This window comes from Colobus angolensis, unplaced genomic scaffold, assembly GCF_000951035.1.
Source record: "Colobus angolensis palliatus isolate OR3802 unplaced genomic scaffold, Cang.pa_1.0 Scaffold48, whole genome shotgun sequence".
Classification (NCBI taxonomy): Eukaryota; Metazoa; Chordata; class Mammalia; order Primates; family Cercopithecidae; genus Colobus; species Colobus angolensis.
The window spans coordinates 3,237,203-3,246,191 of record NW_012118265.1 but is presented as its reverse complement, the minus strand read 5'-3'; the positions used below and the strand labels follow the sequence as shown (position 1 = coordinate 3,246,191).

Sequence of the window (8,989 nt, the reverse complement as noted above, 5' to 3'; positions counted from 1 at the left end):
GAAAAGAAAAGAAAAGAAAAGGAAAGGAAAGAAAAGAAAAGAGCGAGCAAGCCTGAACTACATTCATGTTCAATCAATTCAAGGTCAACATATTCCTAACTCCTTAAAAATGATTCTAAGCCAAATTCTTGTAGGTGACCAGGAGCTCCCTTACATCAAAGCACAAAACATTCCAAAATTTCAGTTTTCTTTTCAGTTCACATTAATGTGGCAATAAACATTTAAATGTTTTAATGTCTGAATATTTCATGATCATTAATATTTAATTATTATTAACTCCATAACCACAAAATTGACAATGTTCCTCAGACTTTACTTCAAAGTTTAAAACACCGATTTCCTCAGGAAGATCTATATCATTGAAACAACTAGAAATAACAAATATCTTCCTCAGGGATCACCTTCTCTTAAGAGGAATATAAAGGTAGACATAAAAATGCCTGATTATGTTACTGCCTGCATAAAATTCCTTAACAGAGTAAGCAGTTTTCAGAATACAGTTCAGAACTAAATTGTGGTTTAGCAAAGAAGTTCTTCATAAACTGGCTCCTCTTTGTATATTTAGTTTAGTTCCTTGCCATTCCTCCAGTCTTTTTTCTTTCTAATCATGTACACTTTCTCTTCTCCCAGACTCTCCTTATATGCTTCTCTATGACACCAAAATGCAACACAACTAAATGGTCCATCACTCTCATTATTCCTTAAGCTCCTTAAAGTTAGAAGCTATACATTTTCTAATTCTATATACAATACCTAACATCTAGCACAATATCAGAGGCAAGTAACTGTTGCATAAATTAAAATATGGAAGTGAGTATTATCCATTATTAAGGTCTAAAATACTATGGCTTAGTTTTCCTTTACATAATGGCAAAGGGGGAAACCATATATTAGGTAATATTTTGTTCTATTTTTTAAAATTACAATGTAGTCTTACTGGTAAATAGCATCAACAAATTTTGTAGACATCTTTTCTTAAACATTAGTTTATTAACTAAGAGTATATATTTAGTTTGATGCTTATTCAATGGAAGCTCATGCTTGGTTCTATATTATCTACATTAGTGAAGTGAAACATTAGTGCAAGAGATATTTTACAAAAAGTGGTAAAGGCAGACTTTTAACTGGACAATTCCAACTGCTTCATTTACAGACGAGGAAATGAACTGAGAGGTTAAGATACTTATGCAAAGTCACCCAGCTAATAAGTGGGAATGTTGGGTGACACCCAGACTCCCATAATGCTGATGCTTTCAGCTAAATATAACTTTATTTCTATTCCAACCTCATAGATAAGCCAGGGGATTCTCTTTTTATTTTTATATTTTATTTTATTTTATTTTATTTTATTTTATTTTATTTTTTTGAGACAGAGTCACGCTCTGCCACCTAGGCTAGAGAACAGTGCCACGATCTCAGATCACTGCAACCTTCGCCTCCCAGATTCAAGCGATTCTCCTGCTTCAGCCTCTCAAGTAACTGGGATTACATAAGCGCGCCACCAAGCCTGGCTAATTTTTGTACTTTAGTACAGATGGGGTTTTACCATGTTGCCCAGGCTGGTCTCGAACTCTGGCCTCAAGTGATCTGCCCACCTCGGCCTCCCAAAGTGCTAGGATTACAGACGTGAGCCACCACACCCGGCCAGATTCTCTTCTTCTCACCCTCAATCTAGGGGGTACATGGGTCCTTAATACCTGACACATTTAACTGACTCCTTTAATCTTTAAGATCTATCTAGCCTCTGCCTTAACACCTTCTCCCTGTAATAAACATATGATGAGTACCTACATTTGTTGAGCATTAAATCCATCTAAGCCATTCCACTGGGAGAAAGGGGAAAAGGGAGAGACAAACGTGAATAAGAAAGACATGGTCCCTTCTTTCAAATGCTCTGCAAAATTAGTTACAATCTGGTATAGTATTCATTATTACCATCTGCTTAAATAGGTACAAATACATAGTACGAGAAAAATCTAACCACCATCTATTATGAAAATGCACCTTATTTCTCCCATTAGCAGATAAGCTCCATGAGGGCAAGGACTTTTCTCTTTAGAACAGTGCCTGATATAGAAGGTACTCAACAAATGTTTGAGTGAATAAATGTTACAGAAAAACCCCTAAGTAGTAGGATCCAAGTAATGTTTCCAAAAATGGTATGACAAGATATGTAAACCTTCTTATCATGCTCAACAATATTTTTCTGTTGGTTTGTTTCATTGGCCAGTTACTGAGAACTTGACAGGAAACTGAAAATAGTTGAGATAGACATATTTTAATACTTAATTCAACATCATGCTCTACCCAATTGTACCAAACTCTAGAAAATCTTCTGAGAAAGGAAACCTGCAGTCCTTCTATGACTTAGTCCTGAGCCCTTTTTCAAGTACAAAGGGCCTCCAGTTGTTTTAATTTTTTTCTTATAATAGGTTCTGGGATCTCTGTGTTTGCCCCCACTTATGAAGATAATAATACTGATAACAAAAACATCTCAATTACTATCTATCATGTACCAGACGCTTTTCATATATTAACTCAGTATTTCAAAACAACTCTCAGAATTGGTATTGTCATCAACATCGTTTTACAGAATGGAAAAAATGGTAAGCCTCCTACCCTTTGAGTCTCTTCTTCCACAATCCTGGCTATAAGTAAAATACAATCTCATCAGTTGCACCCTGACTTTCATTGTCCCCCATAACAAGCACACAGGCTCTCTGATTCTAAATGTTTTGCTATTAACCAATTCAAAGTAACAAAGAAGTGATAATAAAAATAACAAATCTGGGCCTGGTGTGGTGGCTCACGCCTGTAATCCCAGTACTCTGGGAGGCCGAGGCGGGCGGATCACGAGGTCAGGAGATTGAGACCATCCTGGCTAACACAGTGAAACCCTGTCTCTACTAAAAACACAAAAAATTAGCCAGGCATGGTGGCGGGCGCCTGTAGTCCCAGTTACTCGGGAGGCTGAGGCAGGAGAATGACATGAAACCGGGAGGTGGAGCTTGCAGTGAGCCCAGATCACGCCACTGTACTCCAGCCTGGGTGACAGAGCGAGACTCCCTCTCAAAAAATAAAAAATTAAAAAAAAAAAAACAAATCTGGAGATGTTCAAATGTTCAACAATTCAACATTCAACATATGTTTATAAATGCCTGGGACCACACAAAAATCAGACTCTCAAAATTCTTAGTGTGAGAACCCCTAGTCTCCAGTTTACTAGCTATTTTTTTTAATAAACGGGAGCCTTGCTAAGTCTAAAAATTTTTCCTCCCCACTGACTTACCTCCTGATCTCCCAGGACACAAATCAAAATACACTAAAGGGAAAAATAATGGGTGCATCTTCATTGAGAAATCTGTACTTGTGAGGCATTTAAGGAGTCACATCACTCCTTGTGAAACTCTGATCCACAGAGGAGTGGTTACTTTTAGGTCATTTCCTTACAGTGTAAGCATTTGGTCTCTTCCTTTTTCATAGAATACACAGAGCTTCCAGTTTTCATTCTATATTTCCAAGTATCTGAACAACTCCTCAGCTCCAAAAGTAAACTCCCTATCATCCTCTCTCCTCCTAAATCTCCTTCCACCAAAACCTGTTCTTCATGATAATATCCTTATTTCTGCTAATAACATCACTATCCTCCCAAAAATTTGTCCTGGGCCTATACTCTGGTCAGTTCCCAGTGTCGATGTCATTATAATGTCAACATCTTTCAAATCTGTACCTTCACTACAATCATCACTTTTTGCCTCAACTACTATAGTTAAACTCCATGGTATTCCTACTTCTAGGCTTCCACTCTTCCATTGGACCTGTTCACAAATTATTATCCATAAAGAGAGTTTCTTCTTAACTAAAAATCATATACAAAATCTTTAGTCTGACATTTAAGAACCTCCATAATCTGTATCCATCTATCTTTACCAGTCTGGTCTTTAAACATATCCTTACCAAATGTACTCTGCTTCTCCTATCTCTATACCTTTGCTTGGGCAATGTCCTTATATGGCAGTTTTTTTTTTTTTTTTCCACCCTCCTTCAACTGCTAACAATCTTTCAAATGACCTTATCATCAATGGAAAAAAAAAAAAAACGCTAAGGCATATAATTTACTAAACATATACTCCATCTGATGCTTCACAAATTATCTGAATCCCCACAAAAACAAATAAGGAAGCAGTTAAGGAAACTGAGGAGGAGCTTACCGAAAGTCATCAGCAAGTAAGAATCCACAATAGCCCACGGCATTCCGTATTTTTAATGAAATAAGACATAAAAAAGACAGATGTTCCGTAGTCAGAATACCTGTGTTCAAATTCCAGCTACTCCACTACTCCACCAGCTACTTGTGTGAACTCACAAGTTATGTATCTGTGATGCCTTAATTCCCCCACTTCCCACTTATAAAATGGGGATAAGACAGGCACGAGGTATCACACCTGTAATCCCAGCACTTTGGTAGGCTGAAGCAGGTGGATCACTTGAATCCTGGAGTTTTAGACCAGACTGAGCAACATAACGAGACCTTGTCTCTACAAAAAAACAATTTTTTTTTAATTAGCCAGGCATGGGGGTATATGACTGTAGTCCCAGCTATTTGTTGGGCTAAGATAGGAGGATCCCTTGAGCACACGAGGTCAAGCGTGCAGTGAGCCATAATCGCTCCAGCCTGGGCAACAGAGCAAGACCCTGTCCCCCAAAAATAAAAATAAAAAGGAAACAATTTACCATCTACTACATCAATGACTGTAAGAACCACCTGAGATATTACAAAGTGCTTAGAATTGTATTTGGCTCATAGTAACCAATCAATATTAGCTACATTACTGTTTTGTTGTTATTGATATACTACGTTATATAAACTATGACAACACCAATCGTATGCTGTGTTGTTCCCAAATCAACTTTTGCGTAATGTAAAAGATTAATAAAAGTTTAATATTTTACTTTTATATATGCTCAATAAATATCTATAGAATACATACATTTTTGAACAATGACTCACCAGTACGCTTTATTAAAAGGAATTTGCTTGTAATTTTGTTTCCTCTTTTGGGAAAAGTAACAATGCTTACCAACTTTCTTCCCCTTTTTATGTCATGTGAAACTATCATATGCAATGCTATATGGTAAACATGACAAACAGTGCAAAACACTGTTTTGACTGAAACTCATTTGCCTTCTACTAAACATCATTAATTCCCAGATTTAAAAATATTGTTATTTAAATGCCAACCATTTTTAGGTCACACCTACACGAAGTAAGCAAAACATACCATGATAGTTGACCAAACTATTTCATTTCATACATCTCCTATGGGAAGAACTATAAGGCATAAAATGCCTTCCTATCCAACTTAACTCAAAGACAGTCATACCCTCAGTCCTACCCTCAATTAGCTAAAATTAGTGCCTGTAAAAGTTCTGATAAATCTACGTTATTCTGGAATGCAGAAAAATATTAAGGGAAGAAAGCTGAATGCTAACAACAATTTATGCCCCTCCAAAACTATTGAGAAAATTAGCTTTATACAAGGAGAGATGAGAACTTATCCCAAACCCTTCAGTATTATAACTCTCAAACCAAGATTTTGTCTAAGATTTGCATTACACATAGAGACAAGATGTCAAGCTGCCTAGCTTCAAACAAAGGCAGAGGTTAAAAAAAACTAATAAAACGGTTCTCATTCCCTACATAGAGAAAAATAACTGTCCTTCTCTTCAATAGTTTCCAACAAAACAACAAAAAAACTTATGTAATAGACAAATTTTGTTTCATTTAATCCTCACAACAACTCATTTGTTATTTACGGAAAATGTCACAGAATTAGTAAGTGGCAGAACTGAACCCAGCTTGACTCCCAAATTTGGAATCTAGTAGTTTTGAAACATTTGTTTTTGCAATAATCCATAATACACTTTACATTTCCAACTTCCTCTTGACACATGCATATTGTTAAAAACTGAAACAAAAGCTTCTTGCCATAATATTTACTTTTATTCCATTCAATGTCCTCTGGTATTTTTTTCTTTCTTTTTAATGCTTATGTCAATGTACTAAATTGATTCTAAAATCTATTAATGAATCCTTATGGGCCCTGCACTACAGCACTGCACTACACTTCTTACCTCCGGTTTAAAGTTCTTTTTAATTGCTACCACTGTCCAGTTTTGTTACTTCGATATGGAGCTAATCTCCACCCATTAAAAAAATTGTGCTTAAATAGAATAAACTCTTGAAAGTCCTACCTTAAATCTTGAATTGATTTGTTTCTTCACAAGAACTCTTTGGAGGCACAGCTACCTTACTTATTTATATTGTAACAAAAACTGCAGATGTTCTCCTTGGAGAACAACACATCATTGTAGAAAGGAATGCATCAGTTTTCACTGTTCCTGCTGCATCACTGACTAACAGTAATAGCCGGGCAGGTTTGGGGCAACAAGAGAGGACCCGAGCAGCTGCCCACGGTGCTGAAACTGATGATGAAACAACAGTTTTGGAAATTTACTATTTACTATTGTCAGATTAGGACAAAATAGAGGAATTTACCAGACACTGGCAGAGAAAACTGAGTGGCTGCCACCAAAGTTGCATGAGTGCTTCCGGGATACTACTGTTTGGCTTCTATGTCTGCCCACTCTCTCTTTCTCTCTGGGACAAAGTTCTTTAATAAGTGCAAGTCAAGTCAAGCGTACAGGCAGAGCTGCTGACTGACCGTAGTATCTGGCCCTAGCAGGGGTCACGTCCCAAATCTGCAATCTGAGCTTACAGGGAAAGAAAAAGGGGGTGAGGGTAAAAGAGAGGAAGTGATTGCCCTCCTTCTATCCGAAGACAAAACAGCCCCCTCAACTAAAGTCAAGCGATTTCCCCGAGGACGTTGCAGCAGGTGCTTGACTAAGAAAAGCCTTCCAAACATGTTTTCCAGGCAGGCTCTTGCAGCCTCAAGAAGGGAATGAGAGAAGCAAAACCGGTAACTCAACTTTGGACACACACAAACTCGCAGAATCAGAGTGCAGGGGAGACTCGGTCCCCCGAGGACAAGACTATTTCATTCCTTTTGCAGAAAGGAGCCTAATTTACTTCTCGCCCAGTTCCAGATGAGCAGCAAAGACCTCAGCAGCAGGGCCGACTCCGAGCTCGAGGGCCAACAAGCGGGGTATGTTCTCTGGGCCTCTCGATAATCCGCGAAGCCGGACAGGGTCTTACCTTGAAGTCCAGCCCCCGCAACACAAACAGTCTCGCCGGCCGGCCGCGTAGCTGCGGGAGAAGTCCCTACCCTGACTTCATGACTGAATATCCGCACCGACCCCCACAGCCCGGAGTAAGAGCAGGGACGACAACACCGAGGCGAAGCGGAAGTCCCGCCCCACACGCCTCATTGGGCCGCACCCAAAGGCACAGAAAACCCATTGGGCCACATGGTTGCCTGTTAAGGCTCCTTCCCACTCTCACAAGGAGTCTCGCTACTTGCTCCAGCCCGACTCGGAGAAATGCCCAGTTTGCGAGTCTCGTTCTTGGCCGCGTGATCGGTCTTCCCTGGAAGGGAAGGGCAGGGTGGGGCAGGCGTCTGCGGAACTGTAGCGCGGCTGAAGAAGCTGCTCTTGGCAGAGGAAGGGGCAGGCTGGCAGAGTGGATTGGCTGTGGGCGTCTGCAGCTAACCATGTGCCCCTAGAAACGGAGACCGTAGGGTCTGGAGGGCGCGGGACCGAGCGGGCAGGGCCGGTCGGTCTGATCCGCTCCGGCTGTTGGGACACAGTAGCCCAAGATCCGAATGCCCGGCTGGCCCCGACGCTGACGCGTCTCTTCCCCGCACACTACACTCACCCAACCTACTAAATAGGCGAGGGCGAGGCCTCATCCGCCCTCCTCCCGCACCGTGCCCAGTCTGAGATCAGGGTGGGTGGGACCGTGACCACACCTTAGAGTAGGACTCAAATTGTTAGAGATGCGAGCGGCCCGAGGTCTGAACGCCAGTCCCCCAGGCCTGGCTTGGATCCGCGCTGACATCAGCACTCTGGGCCTGACACGCGCCATCCCCGGGGCTTAGCAAAAGTCAAACCACGTGATTTTTAAAACCCTTGCCTCCTTTTGATGAACCAAAAATCTCGTCCCTTGCCGCCCTTCTGATAAACCTTTTCTGGTTGTCCCAATCTTAAACCAGTCGAAACTTAAATTACCGGATTGTACTATCCACACTGATTAATCATTGCCAACTCGCCACCTTACAAAAGCAGTGTGACTTAGTGCAAAGATGACCGAGTCCTGAACTAAAATGTCAGGAGACATAGAATCAGCCACTACTTCTACTTCAAATAATAAGGCACCTTTAATAAGGCCTTTGCAGGCTTCAACTCCTTCAACATCATGTTTTAAAAATGGTGGCGAGGAGGCTATCACACAGAATATTAGTAGAATACCATTGGATGTAACTTGTAACTTGGATTGCTTGGAGACCCCTGAGTAGGTGGCACACAGCAATGGGGGAAAGACTCTTTCCTTATTGTGTATCCTTTTGTGCCTTTTGAATTTTGAACCTTGTAAATATTACCTACTCAAATAAAATTCAAATACAAGAAATTTAAAATCAAATTTTAAAAAATTAAATAAAAGCTATCAAAGGTACTTTCCTCTTCTGTATATCCTGAGTATTCTATGTAGTCTTAACTTTTCATTGGTTGTGAAGACATTCAATACTTAAATCACAATTCTGCCTTTAAGAAAGTCATTGGGAATATTACTAAGAAGACCAGTGTAATTAATATAAACACATTTATAATATCTCTATAAGCATTTTTTCATTAAATTACCTCAAATTGGTATATTACATCAGATTTCTTGCATAACATCAAAAAAATTTTTTTAGGCCAGGTGCAGTGGCTCACGCCTGTAATCCCAGGACTTTGGGAGGCCGAGTCAGGCAGATCACTTGAGGTCAGGAGTTCAAGACCAGACTGGCCAGCATGGTGAAACCTCATCTCT

General features: G+C 40.0%; 1 protein-coding gene across 2 annotated transcripts in view; it reads right to left on the bottom strand.

Annotated features, from left to right (window-relative positions):
- Positions 1 to 8,065, bottom strand: part of RNF13 (ring finger protein 13) — a 172,228-nt gene extending 164,163 nt beyond the window's left edge. Inside the window, exons 1-2 of one of the 2 annotated variants that reach the window (XM_011958945.1) lie at positions 7,217 to 8,065; positions 6,560 to 6,661 (exon numbers count right to left, since the gene is read on the bottom strand). The gene's annotated coding sequence lies outside the window, so the exon portion shown is untranslated. The remainder of the gene's footprint in view (positions 1 to 6,559; positions 6,662 to 7,216) is intronic. The other variant, XM_011958944.1, reaches the window with a different exon arrangement.
- Between the last annotated feature and the right edge of the window lie 924 nt (positions 8,066 to 8,989).